Here is a 20,769-nt window from a genome sequence, read left to right as displayed (position 1 = left end):
AACTATGGAGAGCGGCCAGAGACAAATCATCTCCGCCTGAGGAAACCACCGACATCTACTGGCCAACTGTGAGTATTACAACTGGGAATTCACCTCACAGGGCTGAGGACAGAAATCACCTCATCATATATTGTGATATCCTACATACTATACACCCCAATAAAATCTCCTCATCATATACTATACACCCCAGTATCATCAGGATATCTGATGAGGTGATTATATTGGGGTGTATAGTATATGATGAGGTGATAATACTGGGGTGTATGTAGGATATCACAAGATGGCGGTGGTTTCCTCAGGCGGAGATGATTTGTCTCCGGCCGCTCTCCGTAGTTGTAGTCTTGCTGCTCTTTGCCCGGACTCGGAGCTGTCAGTGAGTTTGGTCGGTCGGTGTGCGGATTGTGTGTGTGGCCGGTCATGGCCTCTAGCGGCTCTATCCAGATCCCCCGGCGCCTGCCTCTTCTCCTGACCCATGACAGGGTGCTCCTGCCCGGCTCCAGCAATGCGGGTGAGTGTAGACTCTCCGGGGAATATGGATCTGGTCCAGAGCCGCCTGCTCAGAGGAACTTCCCTGAAGAGCACCATTATCGGGGTAACCCCCAACACCGAGGAGCTCCCCATCCTACACAGGTCAGTGTGACTTACTTCTGGGGCCCCTGACATGGTGTCCGCCCCCAGTCCCAACGGCTGTCCGTGGAGCACATGCACAGTAGCGCAATCCCACAGACACAGGGATGGACGCAGAGACACTTGCATATTATTAATATAGAATAGATATCCTACATACACCCCAGTCGGGCGGCCGGCCAAAACTCTTGAAGCGGCGGGTGTGCGCTGACACGTGGCGGGTACGCGCTCGCACGCAAGAGCCGCTCGGTCAGCTCTGCATGTGTCTCTGTTGCTAGGTCAACAGGGACGCTATGTGCAGAGCTGGCTATGTCATGCGGCTCTCGCGTTGTTAGAAAAAAAAAAAGAGATAAGCAAGAGCCGCTCAGTCAGCCATATGTTCTAGCGCCCGTTAAATTAACGGGCTTAATGTCTAGTTTAAAATAATATTCAATTCTAAATCTCTAACATGAGTGTGTCCCTTCCTTTCCAATCAGCTCTCAGTGCTCTCCACACTAAGCTCTGCTGTGTCTATTTTCAGCTCTCAGCCCTCTTTTTTTTTCCTGACAACTCGGACAAGCTTTATAATTCAGAGCTTTGAACAGATGTAGAGAAGTGAAGTCTGCAGATAAACATGTACAACTTATGTAGGAGGATTTGATTATTCTTTGTGTAACACGCAGACAGTCACTTCACTGGGTAAGGGTTTACAACCACTTTAAAGTGGATTTCTGGGATATAACTACCTAATCTTAAAAATGCCCCCCCCCCCTCCCTAAAAGAAAGATGATTACATACTTACCTATTCTTTGGCTATTCTGGTCATGTGATACCCCGTGTCAGCCAGTACTGACTGTAGGGAAGAAGAGAGTGTTCCAACAACAGCTGAAATGCCTGAACAGTGACGTCACATATACAGTACAAATACATCCTCCTCTTCCATGAAGCCGCTGCTAGCGGAGAGAGAAGAGGTGATCGGATTGGCTTGAAAATAGGTAAGTATATGCATCTTTCTTCCACAGGGTAGTGAGTATAAGTTTTAGGAAGGGGGGGGGAGCAGATTTAAGATTGGTTAGTTGTATCCCAAAATTCTACTTTAACCACTTCTGGACTTTAAGGTTCACATTGCACTTATACAAGCTTAAGCCTGTGTGAAACAGGCCTTAAGGAATGTAACACAAGGTGTAAAGGAAGCTAAATGCTTATTTGTTTGATTGGCAGAAATATAGTCCTTTGTTTCCTACAGAGTTACGGTCACTTCCAGGTATGCCGAACAGCTAGTCCCTCACAGTGCACTGTGTCCTGTACTAACATATAGGGCCCTTTCACACGGGCTTTCCGCCCGGCGGACTCCATTTTGCTCAGTGGGGATCGATCCGCCCCCGCTGAGCAGGCGGATGACAGGTCCGTCTCTGCTCACTGTACAGAGACAGACCTGTCAGAGCCCCGCTCTCCTCTATGGGAGATCAGATGAAAATGGACCGCCTATCCATTTTCATCCGATCCTATCCTCCAGACGAATGGAAAAAGGGTTTTCATCCGTCTGGATTTCACGGACTGGATCTAATTAGATAGCGGTGACATCTGCTGCGGACATTCGCTGCCCCATAGGGGTGCATGGAAAGGCCGATCAGGTCCGCCTGAAAAACTGACAGGCGGACCTGATCGGAAAGCCCGTGTGAAAGGGCCCATAGGGTGGCAGAAGAAATCAAAGTGTGCAGGACAGAATGGGCTGACACACCTGGAAACGTCTGATAGCAATTGATGGAGCTGATTGGATGGCAGGCAATGAAAGCTGGACAACTTCCCATCAGACAGGTAAATGCAACTATTTTTGCAGAGGCCCACTGGTTCAAAATGTATATACTAACAAAAGGGCTGCTTTAAGTGAATCTGCTCTTTTGCCCTCCAAAAACAAAGCACATGTTCATGTTACGCTCAAATTCACACTATGGAGTGTGTCGCACATATAGTTACATAGTAGTTGAGGTTGAATAAAGACAATAGTCCATCCAGTCGTGTTGTGATATGTTTTCTGTAAGTTGTCATGCAACAAACTCAGTTTTGACTATGCTTATCATCTTTTGGTGACATTACAATGATATGCACTGGAAGCATGACAAATGTTTTATGCTCATTTTGTGAGCGCGCGCAAAATTGGGTGGTTTTACAGGAAACTACTAAACTCATATTGGTGTGTCTTTGACTATACCAGTTTTTACTTTGCCGCCAATCAGTATAAATCTTCATAAATAAATACAGGCAGTATGTATTGATTAGTCTCATATGATATAGGCTCTCAGGCTCTGAGGAAGAAGCAGGTCCTCGAAACGCGTTAACCAGTCGCTGCAAAGGACTTCATTACTGTGATGCGACAATCCAGATTCTGCAACAATATTGTTGATATGCCTTTTTGTTATCTTTGTTTGTGAGTATACATCTTAACTTACTTTAATAAAGCCATTTTATCTGACGTAGGCTGGTGCGCCCTCTGTTTTTCTTGTTCCCATGATATATTAATTGTTTTAGGGTTAATTCAGGGTGATGCCCTGCATTTTAATAACACTTAATAAAGGTACTATATTTTTTTTAACTTTTTTTTTGCGCATTATGTGAACGTGCGCAAAATTGGGTGGTTTTACAGTAAGCTACTAAACTCATATTAGTGTGTGTTTGACTATAACAGTTTTTACTTTTCCGCCAATCAGCAGAAATCTGCATAAATACAGGCAGTATTTGTTGATAGTCTCATATACCAATTGTTTTAGGGTCCATACAAGGGGGGTACTATCTAAAAGAAAATGTAAACTTTATTATTTTTATCATACCCCTCTGCACCACACCACTTTTGTAGTGTGAATAGGTTACATCTAAAACATTTTATTCTATGTGCACTTGCAGAGACCTGTGTTGATCAGATGAAGAAAAACGTCTCTGCACATAGTGTGAAAAAGCCCCAAACTGCCAGCACCTAATTTTCTAGACCTTTCTTAATTAGAAAATTTCATAGTACTTATGAGACTAAAATCATTAAAATAATCATAATCTATGCACTTTTAAAGTGGGACTAAGGATCATATCCAGCAAATGATGTTTCTACCGGCAATGGCAATTCCAAGACATCAGTAAATGATGAATATGCAGTTTCGACTTTTTGATGCTAAAGTGCAGATCTGGCTCCCTCTTATCAGTGGCCTTGTGTTAATCATGGTTGTATACACAGCCTATGCAGTCATCAAAGGTGCCATGTAATGTAAAACAGAGTGCGCCAGCTGTATTTTCTACTTTTCTTCCTATAGGGGAAGGTGCAATGGTTTTTAAGAAAAAAAAAATCCATGCATGTCATGACGAGATTGAGATGCAGCAGCAGTTAACATTCAGTGCAACCATGAGAAATAGGTAGATTTAATGATTTTAGACAGCAATTGCACAGGCAGGGAGTGAGAATCAATAAAACGCGTGGAAAAGAATAAACTTTCAGGTTTGCTTGGTTGAATATTGGACTCCAGACAGCACAATACGCTGAGCAGTATGTGGTTCAAAATAAATTCTTTGTAAGCTAGTGAAATTATTTATTATCTGCAAGAAAAGGGTTGCCTGTTATACCCTGAAATGCTGAACAACTAAAATACATAGTTTTATTATACAAATCCTCCTCCATCAAGGCAACAAAGATATCCAAACAGATCTCTATTTTCTCACTAGGAGGGCATCTGCTGCTCTGTGGGAACTCACCGACTACTTATTGATCGGTATTAAACAACTGTAATGAAAGCACACACATACTATATTAATGATGTGACTTGCATGGACCATTTCACACAAGTCGTCCTCTGTGTGCTTTACTATATTCTCTTTAGCACAAGGCATCCTCTAAATCTTACACAATACATGCTATATTAGTTGTTTAATAACTGCATGCACACAATAAAAGTGTTGGGGAAACTGATCCATGGATTTGATTTCAAATTAAGCAGGAAGGATTACCTATCCATTGACAAAAGAAGCAGCCACATACAGTAGTTGAATTGCCTGTCTCAGTCTCAGGGCCAACTTCTTTCCCCGAAAATCTCTTAGGCCCCATTCCCACCTGAGCGTTATGTAGCTTGAAGCTCCAATATGCTGGAGTAGAGAAATTCAATGCGTCTCTATGAAGTTAGTTCACATCTTCACTCCAAGTCACCTGAAGCTCATAAAAAGCTTTGGAGCTACTTTTTCAGCTCAATTCAGGCAGATTGGTGTATTTTTAAATCATTTTTCCCCATTGATATGCATTCAAATGCAGGAGTTGCGTGTTTGAGTGTTTTTTTCACCGCATTTTGTCATGTGTTTAGGTGCGTTTTTCTGCTTAAATTAATTAAAAAATCGAAATAAATAATAATACATAAATAATTTACCCCTAATCCTAATCTCTAAAAACTTTACAAAAAAGAAAAAAACACCAGGAAGGCGGCGATGAAGCGAATGGAAAAGCTAAAAACCTAGCAACAAAAAGCTCAAAAATGTACGACAAAATGCCCAAACGCAATGGTCAGGTGTGAATGCAGCCCTAGTATGCACTAGAATTGGCAGTTTTAACCAAGCCTAGGCATAGTTCAACCCCTTGGTTTGGTTCATTTGGGTAGTATGAGTGCACCAAACATGCTCAGGAACAATTAGGTGTATGCACAGGAACCACTTGGAAGAGGTGGTACTGAACACAGTTTACTTGTGGTCCAGTATGATTCGCTTCAGTGCATGTGCAAACCATGCCTAAGTACAAAACTATCCATAGATCACTAGTGTGGGAGCAGGGAGGGTAGACAGTCTAACTCAGGAATAGTTCAGGCCAACTGTGCCCAGTGGGAGTGCACCCTAAGACACTCCAGTGGTATAGGTTTCTCACAGCTATTGGTCTCTACCAGTCTCATGCTCAACTAATCCATTGTTGTGGTGTGAAACCAGCATTTGGATTTGTAATGGCAAAGGTAAAAGTGGAAACCATGCCTGAGCACAGAACTCTCCACAGACCAAAAGTCGGGGAGTGGGACAATCAAACTCGGGAACGGTTTGGTTCAACTGAGCCGGCTTCTGTCGGACAGGCTGCCATACACAAGGGCCAAATGCCAGCCGGTTTCTATTGAACCAGCCCACATGCGGCCCATGTGTACTAGGCTTTAGGGTGCACTCACATTGAATTCCCCCTAAAGCCTAGTACACACGGGCTGAATGTCGGCCGGTTCAACAGAAATCGGCAGGCATTCGGCCCATGTTTATGGCAGCTGGTCCAACAGAAGCCAACTGAAAAAGGTCTGTTGACTATCCCCGAGAGCGCTGCTACAGCGGCTCCGACCCAAGCTGTCAGTTTTTTTTTAATTCAACCCGTTGGGTTGAACGAAAAAAAAAAAAAAACTACTGGTGTGTACTAGGCTTAAAATGGTTGTAAACTCTCACATATACTTCACGTGTATCCAGTGAAGCGAATAGCCTAAGGTGATACACAGAGATGAAACAAATCTTCCTACATAGGAACATATAAAAATCCTTATGTATCTGTGAATAGTACAGAGAAGGAAATAGAAGACTAATTATCAGCTCAGTGTGAGAGTTGATTGGAGGAAAGGGACACACTCCCTCCCTCCTTCACATAGGCAGAGGAACAAAGGAACATGTAGAGCTGTATTCTGAATAGAAAAACTCCTTATCTCCCTCCCCGACAAAATTTTTTAGCTCATGTTGTCTCACGTGTCGGAAAATTTCTCATGCCGATAACAGAGGAATGAAGCACCAGAGAGGAAATTACACTTACTGTAGAGCTTTGGAGGGAGACAAGTAAACACTACAGATATATGTGCTTAGTTTAAATTCCATGACTGGAGTTTACAACCACTTTAAGACACTCCAGTGGTGAAGGTTCCTCACAGCTAGATTTCTCATGCTCCACTAATCTTCTGTTGTGGTGTGACATCATAATGTGGATCTCTAATGGATCTCTAATGGCAATGGTACTGAGAGGGGAAAGAAAATACATCTTGGGACATTTTATTACCAAGGATGCCTTATTAGTGTACTCATGCTCCTTTTTCACCAATCAGCAAACTAAGTCTATGGGTTCTGAACCAAGGTGTACATCTTTATTGATGGTCAGAGACCTAGCTATGCTATGCTGGATGGCAGAAGGGCTTGGATTACAAGATTGGCTATGCAGGATTACAAATCTGTCTGTCCAGTTAAACAGCTTTCACATTTCCATTTCAAGTATGATTTAGTTGGAATTGTGCTTTAAAAAGGGCACATGTGCTCTGCCCATGTAGACCAACAGGTTCACAAAGCCTGGCATTCATCCTGTAAATACCCCTCTTTGCTTGCCCCTTATCTTTTAACTACAAAAAGCAACTCACCAGGTACATTTGGGTAAAACGATCAGGTGATTACTGACCCAGCACATGAGGATAGGAGAGAGTCCTCAGTCCTATATGAGCTCGGATTGGGATCTGACTACAGATTACACAGGATTGCTTCTTCTCATTGCAGGTAGTGAATGCAGAAGTGGGTGAATGAATAGAGGGTATGCATTAGATGCTGCAATCACTGGCTCTAAAGGGAACCTATTGCTCTCACCTGCATTAGCAAAGCTTAGGTTTTCTTTTAATGCTTACTATGCTGTTGTGTTGCTAAAGTATAAAAAAGAGTAATAGCACTCTAGGCTAGAGAAACATAACAACTTGTAAAAAAAGTAATTATGGCACCTTGAGAAAATAATGTTCTCCAACTCCTTTCCACTGTAAATAATGTGTTAAAGTCAGGATGAGGTTTGCATAAATTCTCCACAAAAACAAAAGTTGGAAGTCTATATAAACTGTCAAAATCCATCTACAAAATAGATTGTGTTAGATTAGTTTCACCTCTATTGAAATACAGAGAAAATGAGCAGCTTTCTATATGCGCAAACCTGTGGGAACTCAGAGAAACCCAAGAAATGTCAACATTTTTACCAAAATAAATCCCTAAATGGTCTTTCCCATTGGCAGGTTTAGGCCACATTTTTTATATTCATTAATTTGGCTTTGCAAAAGACTAATTATAGCTAGAGTGGTTTGTGTACCTGAGCGTATTCAACTAGGAGTGGAATGATGACCCAAAAAAAAAAAAACAACAAAGAATGATAATTACATGGCTCATCTTTGTTTTTCAGCTATGCATTTCGATTTATGCCTGGATTTACCCTTTAATACCAAATTACTAATGTATTAAATTTGACCTTGCTTTAAAATGCAAGGTCTGCTTATGTTGCAGCTCCACATAGCCCCCATTTCCCAAAAAATACACTCAGAGAAAGCTTAAAAAACCAAAGCACAAATAAAAATGTAAAAATGGCGCACCTGGACAAAGGCAATGTTTCGGTTTCTTCTCGTGGGAAAGCTAAAGATTCCAAATCATAGAAGAATGTACTCCCGCACGGTGCTGGAAGGTCTTCTTGTGAGAGCTGGGATGCACAGCTTTCCAGGATTCACAGCAGAAGCCCACTGGCGACTACAATAAGCAATCAGGAGCTGCGATGTGGAGTATTTTTTACATTTTTTTTTTTTAACTCTCTGAACCATTTTTATTTGGCGGGTGGGGGGTTGCAACAAACCCCTTAAGCATTACATGTCTTTCTTTAACAATGCATCTCCTAATTATCATATAAAACATGTTATTTAGCTGAATTTATCCAAGTAATCTGAACTGCTGCGCAAGCAACAGGCTTTAAAAGCTACAATCTAGTCTGTACAAAGTGTATTAATTATATTGCTCTGTGAATAATCTCCACCATTACAGAAAAAAAGATTGACTGTTGGCTAAGCAAAAAAGAAATAGATTTGGAAATGGCATGAAATGCCTGAAGCGCTTTAACAGAAGAGACTCCCCATCTCAGATCCTGCGGCAGAGAGCTGTCACCCTAAGCATATTATGTTTAATTAGATAACATTTATATTAATTGCACATTCATTCACTCTGGTGTATTGAAGGATCGGGAGTCATTTAAATAAACAGAGCTGCAGCGATATGAAAGTGCGCCGATAGTGAAATGCTATATTCCACTGAAACATTTTAAAGACGGCCGTGCATTATGCAGTGTTCTCAAATGAAGATACAGTTAAAGCCTCAGCTGAGATCCTGACTAGTGATAATATTCTATGGAGCCAATACAGCAAGTTGTGAAATATCTGAAAAAAGAATTTGCTCTTTGGGTACGAAGCAATGATGACAATTTGGGTTTGTATAAATAACAGTTTACATTGTAAAGGAGACTTGAAGTCAATGCTCTCCCTTATCTCATTGCCACCAAGCTGTATTGAAAGGAAATGGGTGAACACCTATTAAGCCTTTGAGGCAACTAGAGCTAACAGCAATGTCAAAAGATGTTGTAATCTAATCCACTTCTGGTACCCAGCTGTCTGTGTAGTAACATCCCCCTTGCTCAACTTTATCTGTATGCATGGGCTGAATGTTGGGAGACATTTGCCAGGTCAAAAAAAAATACGTCCGACATTCGGCCCATATGAATATCGGTCTGTCGGATGTGCATGCTGGAAAACCAGCAGCCGACCGACTCTGGATCAGCGCTCTGAACCAATGGAAAAGAGCGTTGATCGGAGTGTTCTGGCGGGGGGGGGAACGACCGCCCTGTCAGAACACAATAGCTCAGAGGAGTGATTGTTGGAAGACATTTGGCAGTTAAAAAAAAAAAACATCTGACATTCGCCTCCTGTGTATGTCGGACCTGCCTGCTGGAAATACTGCAGCTGACCGACTCCCGATCAGCGATCTCTGCCAATGGCAGAGCATGCTGGTCCGAGTGTTCTGGTGGGGGGGCGTCCCCTTGTCAGAACACAATAGCTCAGCAGGTCTAATGTCAGGAGACATTTGCTGGTTCAAAGGAAAAATGAAAAACATTTGGCCCGTGTGCATGTTGGTCTGTTGGATGTGAGTGCTGAAAAACCAGCAGCTGACCGATGGCAGCCAATGGCAGAGAGCACTGATCGGCATGTTCTGGCGGTGGGGGGGTCCCCCTGTCAGAAAACAATAGCGAAAGTAGTATAGCGGCCTCAACCGGAGCCGACAGTCTGGGTTGAAGGTAAAAAAAACTAATAGAGTGTACCCGGCTTTAGGCAGACCATAAACTGTGCAAATGTCTTTCCAACAACCACAGGTTGCAGGAAAGAAATTCTCATGATTCCCCCATCAACACAGACAGTGCTGACAGGGGAATCCCTCCTGCCGAGTCATTGTATTCTCCTGGATGGGGAAGCCATCCCTGTTCCGAGAAGACAGTGATTATTGGTAGCGGCTATAGCAGCTGCTAGTAATAATCGCAAGTAAATCCGGTAGGCTGGTTGTACCAAAGTTGATCGATTGATCAACATGGTACATTCAGGACTACCCGTGCACGGTTTGATGCAATGCATTTGGTTGTGGTACATTTGCCAGCAAAAATCACTGCCTGCCAATTAACCTCAGAAGCATGATCTGAAAGCGGATCAGGCTTCAGAGGAGAGGTAGATTTGTTGAAGCTTGGAATAAATTACCAGCAGAGGTAGTGAGTCAGTCAACAGTAAATGGCTTCTAACATGCTTAGGAAAAACATAGATCTATAGTCAGACAAAGTTAACGAGAAAAAAAAAAAAAAAAGAAAAAAATATATAAACAAAAATGGGCACTCGATTAACTACTCTGTCTTTTTCTGCCATCACTTTTCTATGTTTCTATTTTAGATGCACGTCTAAATCTACCCTTATAAATTGTTATTAAACCCAGGACTCTGCATTCACCATATCTGGTTTCCCACAGCACACAGAACATCGAAATGCAATTTTTTTAGTAAATAGAACCTGCTAAATACCTTTTCTCATCAGCAGTATATAGCAGTCTTAGGACTTCTATATGTGTCTGGTTAAAGCTTGTAGGAGAAGTTTTCATTCTACTCTGACTGTCCTATGAGGCTGCAGGTTCCCCAAACCTTTGCCTGGACAGTGCGGATTGGTCCTGTGCTGATCATATGCACCCTCCCAAGAAAAAAAAAAAACTCTCTAGCAATACACACCAAACCTGAGCTTTTGCAGAATGCCCCCAAGGCTTTGTACTATCAGGAGATGGATTGGGGACTGTGGAAGAAGGGAAGGAACAGAGAGGACAGGATCACCGACAAGAAACAATGCGGTACTTGACCTACTGATTACCAACGATACAGACCTGATCACGGATATAGAAATACGGGACAACTTAGGAAACAGTGACCATAGGTCAATAAGTTTCAGTATTAATTACAGTAATAGGAAGCAGAGGGGTAATATAAGAACTCTGAATTTCAAAAGAGCCAATTTCCCTAAACTGCGCTTGCTGCTAGAAAATATCAATTGGGATAGAACCCTGGGAACAAAGAACACGGAGGAAAAATGGGAGCGCTTCAAGAGCATACTAAACAGGGGGATTGGCAAGTGCATTCCAAAGGGAAATAAATTTAAAAGAGCAAAAATAAACCCTGGATGGCTAAACTCCAACATAAAAATGTATATTAGTGCTAAAGAAAAGGCCTTCAAAAAATACAAGACTGAGGGGTCATTGGCAGCATTTAAGCATTACAAAGAGTGTAATAAGAAATGTAAAGATGAAATCAGGGCGGCTAAAATAGAACACGAGAGACATATAGCGGAGGAGAGTAAAAAGAACCCCAAGAAGTTCTTTAAGTATATAAACAGTAAGAAAGCGAGGCCAGAACACATTGGCCCCATAAAAGATGATAAAGGAAATATGGCCACTGAGAACAAAGAAAAGGCGGAAGTGTTAAATAATTTCTTCTCTTCAGTCTTCACAAAAGAATCGGGGGGCTACACGAACCCAGCTTGTAAGGCCGAACTAAATAATACACCTCAGGAAGTGCCGCCATGGCTAACAGGGGATAGACTTAGAGCTAAACTAGAGAAACTTAACATAAATAAATCCCCGGGACCGGATGGCTTGCACCCGAGGGTTCTTAATGAGCTCAGCCAGGTGATTGCCAGACCATTATTCTTGATCTTTAAGGATAGTTTACAGACGGGTATGGTGCCAGCTGGTTGGAAAAAAGCCAACGTGGTACCAATATTTAAGAAGGGGCCGAGATATATCCCGGGTAACTATAGGCCGGTCAGCCTAACATCTGTAGTCTGCAAAATTTTGAAGGGGATGTTAAGGGACCACATACAAGACTTTAGTAATGAAAACGGTATTATAAGTAGTAATCAGCATGGATTTATGAAAAATCGTTTTTGCCAAACCAATCTATTAACCTTCTACGATGAAGTGAGCAGCCACCTAGATAAGGTAAGCCTGTGGATGTGGTGTATCTGGACTTTGCAAAGGCCTTTGACACCGTTCCCCACAAACGATTACTGTACAAACTAAGGAAGGTAGGTATGGATCAGAAGGTGAGTACCTGGATAGAGAACTGGCTCCAGGGGAGAGTACAGAGGGTGGTTATTAATGGGGAGTACTCGGATTGGGCGGGTGTGGAAAGTGGGGTCCCCCAGGGTTCTGTCCTGGGACCAATCCTGTTTAATTTGTTCATAAATGATCTAGAGGAGGGGATATCTAGTACAATCTCAGTATTTGCAGATGATACTAAACTAGGCATGCCAATATCTTCTATGCAGGATGTGGAAACCTTGCAAGCAGACCTGAACAAAATAACGGGGTGGGCAACTACATGGCAGATGAGGTTTAATGTTGATAAATGTAAAGTAATGCACTTGGAGGCCAGAAACCAGAAAGCAAGCTACTCACTAGGGGGGGAACCTCTGGGTGAGTCTAGGATGGAAAAGGACTTGGGGGTACTGGTAGACAACAAGCTTGGCAGTGGCATGCAATGCCAAGCCGCCGCAAGCAAAGCCAACAGAATACTGGGATGTATAAAAAAGGGGATTCACTCCAGAAATAAAGAGATTATTCTCCCACTCTACAAGACTCTGGTCCGGCCACATCTGGAGTATGCTGTCCAGTTCTGGGCACCGGTCCTCAGGAAGGATGTGCTGGAATTGGAGAAAGTCCAGAGAAGGGCAACAAAAATAATTAGGGGAATGGAGGACATCAGCTATGAGGAAAGACTACAAGCACTGAACCTTTTCTCTCTGGAGAAAAGACGATTGAGGGGGGATATGATATCAATGTACAAATACTGTACTGGTGACCCGAGCATAAGGAACAAACTATTCAGAGAAAGGAGATACAATAAGACACGTGGCCACTCACTAAAACTAGAGGAAAGGCGGTTTAACCTTAAAGTGCGTAAGGGGTTCTTCACTGTAAGAACGGTAAGGATGTGGAATTCTCTTCCACAAGCAGTCGTATCAGCAGGGAGCATTGATAGTTTCAAAAAACTATTAGATGGTCACCTTAAAGACCACAACATACAGGGGTATACAATGTACGGTTAAAAGCAAACACACACACACGCATCATAGGTTGAACTGGATGGACTGATGTCTTTTTTCAACCTCACTAACTATGTAACTATATCAAACAGCCTTTTTCTGTTTCAAGTATTTTATTGAATAATGCAAGTGAGTAACAACGTTTGACATACAGAATAATGCAATGTAATGTAAACAAAGCTCGGTAACAGAGCATGACCAATAACTGTAACTACAGCAAATTGTGAGGGTTAGTAGACAAGGGGCGGTAAAATGGGTTGTCACGAGAGAGTAGTGATTGGCATTACCAACCCACCGGCACCCCATATAGGGATCACACTGTGCCTAGGTGGGGAGGCAAAACCAACCAATTGTTAAACTAAAAGGCAACAGTACCCAAATCTACCGTATCATGTGGGAAGAGGCAGGGGGATGAGAGGAACCTCACGGGTATCTACCAAACAGGAAAAACATAGGCTACAGTCAGCCAGAATGAGGGAGCAAGTCGAACGGGTAACCTGTTAACTGTAGTTAAAATGACAAGGTAGAACAAACTCAGACGTTGTAGGAGCTACAACATATGTATGCAGAAGCAAGGAAGCAGGGCGAGGGGGGACAGGGAGAAGGGGGTAACAAGAGGGGACAAGGATATAAGGGGGAGGGGTAGAAAGGGGGGAAGAGGAAGGATCGCCGGGGGGGCCAGTACATAAGGAGTGGGGGTTTTGGGTCCCCAGGTTTGGTTCAGGGCAGCAGTAGGGAGCTATCAAAATTGGGGGGCAGAAAATTGTCAACCCAAGGTTGCCAGATTCTATCATATTTCTCGACTGTATCCGTCAAAACAGCATCGATTTTGGCGTGAATCATAGCGTTGGTGATTCGGTGTTTCACTTCAGTCAACGGCAGGTGTGGGGATTTCCACGCTTTCACAATGGTTTGTTTAGCCGCTGTTGTGACCTGTAGGAACAGTTTGTGGCGGAATTTGGACACATTATCTGGTTTTACATTCAAGAGAGCCAGTAGAGGGTCAGACGAGATCAGAACGTCCATCAGGGTGGAGAGAATATGGAAGACAGCCTGCCAAAACTTTTGCACCAATGGGCAAGTCCACCAAATGTGCAAGTGTGTGCCTGGCTCCAGGCAACCTCGAAAGCATGTTGCAGAGTAGGAGGGTGAAAATTTTGCAATGCGTGCGGGTACTAAATACCACCGCATCAGCACTTTGTAGTTTGTTTCCGAGGCTACTATATTTTGTGAGGCCGTCTTCGTTGATTGCCAGATTTTGGACCAATCTTCAACATCTATGGCGGACCCAAGATCCTGTTCCCACTTAGTAGTATACGCGGGTGGAGTGCGGTCGGGGGAGTCAGTGAGTCTGGTGTATAACGAGGATATGAGGCCCCGGGCATGTGGGTCATGGAGGCAAGTGTTTTTAAAATAAGTCATGTTGGGTAAGGAAGAGTCAGTGTGGATACATTTGGCCAGGAAGTGCTTAATTTGTAGGTAGCGAAAGATTTCCGAGTTCGGTATATTGTGAGATTCACAAAGCGTTGGAAAAGGCTTAAAGGAGTTGAATGTGATCATGGAATGTGCTCTGAGAAGGCCAGTGGTCACCCAATTACGGAATGCCGATGGGGTTTCCCAGGCTGGGGGGAAGGATGGGTTGTGTAGAAATGAAAGCAGGGGGTTGTGGGGGGATTGGAGCTGATACTTAAATTTAAGGGTATCCCAAAGACGCAGGGAATGACATAGGATAGGATTCGAAACAGACCGACGGTCCGACGGTGTCAGCCATAATAAATTAGCCACAGAGAGGGGATCGCATTCGACCGCTTCGAGGGGCACCCAAAGTGGGATTTCATGAGCAGCATGCCACTTAGTCAGCTGGGCTAATTGGGCCGCCTGATAGTACTTGGCGTATTGTGGGAGACCCAAACCGCCTTGTAGTTTGTGAAGATGGAGGATTTGGGGTGAAACTTTAGGTCTGGTCTTACCCCAGACATAGGAGAAAGTTCGTCGTTGTATTTGACGGAGGTAGTAAGAGGGGACACCAATAGGTAGCACTCGAAAGAGATACAAGATTTTAGGCAGGATAGTCATTTTGGTAACAGTGATGCGTCCCATCCAGGCAAGAGGCAGGGAAGACCAGGAGTTCATCAATTTCGTTAGGTGAAGAAGCATGGGTGGATAGTTGGCTGTAAAAAGCTCCCGGGGGTCTGCTGTCAACTTAATTCCTAGATAGGGCAGGTAGCTGGTCGCCCAGGAAAAGGGGAGTACTGTTCGTAAGTGGGAGAGGAAAGGGGGGGGGGGGTAAGGAGACATTGAGCGCTTTCGATTTTGTGGGATTAACAACTAGGCCAGAGATTTTCGCGAACTGTGTCAGGGTAAGAAGAAGATTAGGGGCAGAGGTGAGAGGGGACGTGAGGAACAAGAGGATATCATCTGCGAACAGACATAGTTTGTGGTGATGACCACCCAGTTCAAGGCCTTTGATATCAGGATTGGCGTGGATTTTGAGGGCTAGTGGTTCAATTGCGAGTGCAAAGAGGAGAGGGGATAGGGGGCACCCTTGTCTGGTACCAGATTTGATAGGGAAAGTAGAAGATTGAAAACCAGCATAACGGACAAACGCTGACGGGGAAGAATATAGCGAGGAGATCCAGGAAAGAAAGTGAGGACCAAAACCCCATCTGTGCAGTACAGTTTGTAAGTAAGACCAAGACAGAGTGTCAAATGCCTTTCTGATATCGAGGGAGACAAAGCAAGCAGGGATGTTACGAACAAACAGACTTTTTACACAAATCAGAGGATTAACTTCTTAGGTTCCACAATAGGTATAACAAGTATGCTTTACTGCATATACAGACTGATTTTACGGTCATGGGTTTAGTAACACTAATTATAATGGTGGAAAGCTAAAAGTGAAAGATAATGATCTTAGGGAGAGCCCGTTGTCACTGCTAAAAGGAAGACATATGCAAGTTTCAGCCAGCCTGTCATACATGTAGATTATTCACAATGATGAATGCAGAATGATGAGAGGATTCCACCCCCCCCCCCAGTATACCATAATTGTCAGCTCTGAATAATCAAAGCAGTCATTACTGTATACTCAGAGAAGAAGCCCGCAGCTGCATCTGTCAAAAAGCAGTCTGAATCAGTGTTTATAAACAACATTGCTCCAGACCACATTATACAAAGATACAATCTAACATATTGTTACATTTGTATCTTTCTGTTCATTCATCTGCAGATCAAAGAGATGAACTTAGATCTGCAGATGGTGTCAGTTAAAGCAAGTGGACAAGTAAAAAAAAAAAAAAAATTCTAATGAGCCCTAATTAACTCCTTAGGCCTCATGCACACAGAATGTTTTTGCAGTTGCTCCTACTGGTGTCTGATATTTTCTTTTTTCCTGCCTCTAAACTCCCCTGCCTGTTAGCCTATGCAGGACACTTATGCATAATTTGCAATGCCATTATTTCTTAATGACACTCTAAACGCTGTGCGATTTTCACCAGGCCAAACAACTGTCACCTGATTAGTAGGAGGAAGAAGTTAACCCTGTGAGCGCTCAGACACCAGCTGACATGGAGGTGGCTTAGGACAAGGTATCAATGAATGGGTCATTTTCTTAAGCGGGTACCTGTTACTTTACCTTCAATGGCCAAAGACTGCATCCTGGGGGGAGGGCATATGCTCCACCAAACCTGTATTCACTGGGTATTTACCAATGGCTCCACAGAAGCAACAGAGCGGCCAGGAGGTATGATATGAGCTTATACACATGGAGCACTTTTGCCCATATAGTAAAAATTGGCTGAATTTCAGAGAACATACATGTACGTCCCGCTGCTGGCAGCCCTATCAAAATAGGTGACAGGCTGAAATATGCAATGGCTGTACGCTATTTTGATTAGCGTCTGCATTCAGGCCTGTATTCATGCTTGGAACAGCATACAGCTATATATTTCAGGCTGTGATTGATTTTGACAGGGCTGCTGGTAGTGTACTGTACATGCCACCAGTGCCTCCCGGGCACCAGAATACATATAGATTTTGCTAGTGTGCATGAGCCCTAAAGGCATCAGCAAATGAAGGATTTTTTTTCTTTTTCTTTTTAACAAAAGAACCTGTCATCTTGCCCTGAATGGACAAAGCAACAGATCCAATTTGAGAACATAACTACTGCAAAACAAGAATAATAATCAATGAAAACCAGACAACTTACATACTTCCGTCATTTAAATCTTATCTAAATTGCATTCCTCAGATTCACTTTTACAGAAGGCACAAATAAAATGAGAAGCCAATAGTTCAATAGTAATCCATATAAATATCTGAAGCGTTGTTTGGTTTTCATGGTGCACTCTTCAAAGAAAGTTAAATTATCAGTAAATGTCACACACACTAATAGGGATTTAAGCTGGCATGAAATAGAATTATTCTCTGCAGCAAAGTACAAACATTCAAACGCTGCTACATCATCTGACAATTTAATTGATGCAGCAGATAAAGCAAAAGTAGCTTTTGTTTTGAAATTTGCCACGGGGTCATGCTACTTGCAGAAGAAACAGAAAAGATGGCTTCAGACACTGCGCCAAGCAAGTTATTACAGTAAATCAGCAGCTTTTGCCAGCAGAGTGTGTGTTCTATAGCTCTGCCAAGTCTGTAGTCTGCCATCCAACTAATACATTTCCAGCTCTTCCAAGATGGAAGGCCTGTATTCCTCTGCAATACCAATGAGCAAAGGGATTTATTTAGGTTAGCAAACCTAGGCAGCATGGAGCATATAAAAGAATAAAAAATATGTGACATTATCACTATGCTTAACATGTCAAGCTGATGCCTAAAAATAGGTAGCAGAAGCTGAAAATCGAAGGCTCCTGGGTTTGGAGCTCTCCGGGTTAAAAGGATGTGCAGGAAACCCGTGTCACATACTACTGGACATTTGTGTCAGATAAATGCAATTGTAATTAAAAACCTTAAAAAATAATTATGGGAAAATAAAAACAAAACATTCATACTCACCTAGGTGACTACAGCCTCGCCCTAATGCTGCATCTGCCTCCTGCCCGCTCTACACTGAGAACTGAGAGACCAAAGACCACTGATTGCTCAGTTCTCAGTCTTTGGTTAACATAAAACCAGTAACTGTCAAGTCAGCAGCTCTCCGCTCTGCCCCTCCAGTGCTCACTGGGGTGATGGGTTAGAGTGGGAGTGGCTGGCTCAGGCTCTCAGCAGCATTGTCAGGATCCCTGCAGAGCTTGCTCTGGCTCTGTGACATCAGCCCGCTTTTAACTGAATATGGGTTACAGAAGTGCAGAACTAAATGCACTCCTGTGATCCACAGAAGTATGGCCAAAAGAGATTTGGGCATATTTCTTCTTTAATTACTTGCCGACCACCCACCGCAGATATACTGCAGCAGGCTGGCTCAGCTGTGCAAACAAAACGTATAGGTAAGTCGGTTCGTGGGAGCGCTCCTGGCATCCGCAATCGCTTCCCGTGGAGAGAGAACGACGGTCTGCTGTTGTAAACACAGCAGAACGTTGTTCTCTCTGGAATGAACACAGAGCGCTTGTGATCCTCCTATTTAGGATCACAGGTCTCTGTGTTGATTCCGCAAGCACATCCCCCTCACAGTTAGAAAACACTCCCCTAGGCTCACACTTAAACCTTTGCTTGCCCCTGGGTTAACCCCTTCCCAGCCAGAGTCATTACTGCAGTAAATATGCATATTTGTTAGCACTGGTTACTGTCACTGGTCCCCCCAAAAGTATCAAAATGTCAGTTAGGGATCTGATCTGTTCACCGCAATGTCGCAGTCCCACTCACAGATCGCTGCCATTACTAGTAAAAAAATTAATAAAAAAATTACATAAACCTTTCCCCTAATTTGCAGACGCAATAACTTTTGAGCAAACCAATCAAAATACGCTTACTGGGATTTTTACTTGAAACATGTAGCAGAATGCAAATTCAAATTAGGAATATATCTGATTTAAATTAAAATTATATTTAATTAACCACTTAACGACCAGCCACGTAGATCTACGTCGGCTGACTTTGAGTGGTTATACCGGGATGATGCCGCTAGCTAGAGGCATCATCCCGGTACCGTTGTTTGAAGCCGACGGTCGGCTTTCCGTCGGTAACGATCGATGCGGCTCGGGAGCCGCTCGATCGTTACCCGGGGGGCGGGAGGGGACGTCCCCCCCCCTCCCGCCGCCTTCCGCGGCTTTGCTCGGGGCTCCCGTCCCACCGGGAGCCCCGAGCACCCAGCCGGCGCGTTCGCCGGCTGGATGGAGTCCCGATGAATGCCGGAAACGGCATTGATCGGGTCTCCGATGACGTAACCCGGAGGCGGCGTCCATGACGTCACATCCGGGTTACTGTGCTGCAAAAGGCGGCAGATTTGAAAAACGGCTGTATGCAAAAAATGCCGTTTTCGGCGTTTTGCATACAGGGAAGTGTAGTGGAGGGGTCTAGGGTCTTTTAGACCCTCGATCCCTCCATAAAGTGTACCTGTCACACATATTGGTGTCACAAGGGATGTTTACATTGCTTGTGACAGCAATAAAAGTGATCAGATTTTTTTTTTTTAAAAAAAAACTGTAATAAAGTTAAAAAAAAAGAAAAAATAAATAGGAAAAAAAAAAAAAATTTAGCCGCCCCCGTCACCATTAGCTCGCGCACAAAAAAAAACGTATACGCAAGTCGAGCCGCAAATGAAATTGCTGTTCAAACCACACATGTGAGGTATCGCCGCGATCGCCAGAGCGTGGGCAATAATTTAAAAAAAAGAGCTACACTCTAACTCTAAACTGGTAACCGTTAAATAAATTTAAAGTGTCGCAGATTGAGATCTCTATTGACCGTAGTTTGTCGCCATCCCACGGGGGGGCGCAATTTTAAACCGTAACATGTTTGGTATCTATTTACTCGGCGTGACATCATCTTTCACAATATACAAAAAAAATGGGCTAACTTTACTGTTTAGTATTTTTTAAATGCAGTGAAATGTGATTTTTCAAATTTTTTCCAAAAAAATGGCGTTTTAAAGACCGCTGCGCAAATACCGCGTGACAAAAATTTTCGCAATGACCGACATTTTATTCTCCAGAGTCTTTGCTAAAAAAATATATATAATGTTTGGGGGTTCTAAGTAGTTTTCTAGGAAAAAATACTGGTTTTAACTTGTGAACAAAAAGTGTCCGAAATAGGGCTGGGGGTAAAGTGGTTAAAATTATGAAAATATTTGATTTTTACATTTTTTTTTTTAATAGGAATGTTATATAGCAGGATGTGAAAAATATTATTTTTTCAGAATTGTCGCTGCTTTTTTGTTTATAGCGCGATCAAATACCACCAAAAGAAAGCTCTATTTGTGGGAAAAAGACATCAGTTTTATTTGGGTACAGCATTGCATGACCACTCAATTGTCCGTGAAAGGACGCAGTGCCTATTCGCAAAAAATTGCCTGGTCATTAAGGGGGTAAAACCTTTCAGTCTAGTAGTGGTTAAAGTGTTTATAAAGGTTAAATTTAGTATTTTTTTAAAAATTACAAACATGTTATACTTGCCTGCTCTGAGTAATGGTTTTGCATGGAGCAGTCCCGATCCTCCTCTTCCTGTGTCCTCCACTGGCGATCCTGGCCCCTTCCCTTGCTGAGTGCCCCCATAGCAAGCTGCTTTCTCTGGGGGCACTCGTGCATGTTCGCTCCTGCTTCCTTGCTTTCAAATGAGTCTA

Source organism: Pelophylax lessonae (genome assembly GCF_965119305.1).
Source record: "Pelophylax lessonae genome assembly, chromosome: 5".
Classification (NCBI taxonomy): Eukaryota; Metazoa; Chordata; class Amphibia; order Anura; family Ranidae; genus Pelophylax; species Pelophylax lessonae.
The sequence above is the reverse complement of the archived record's forward strand: the minus strand, read 5'-3'. Positions refer to the sequence as shown.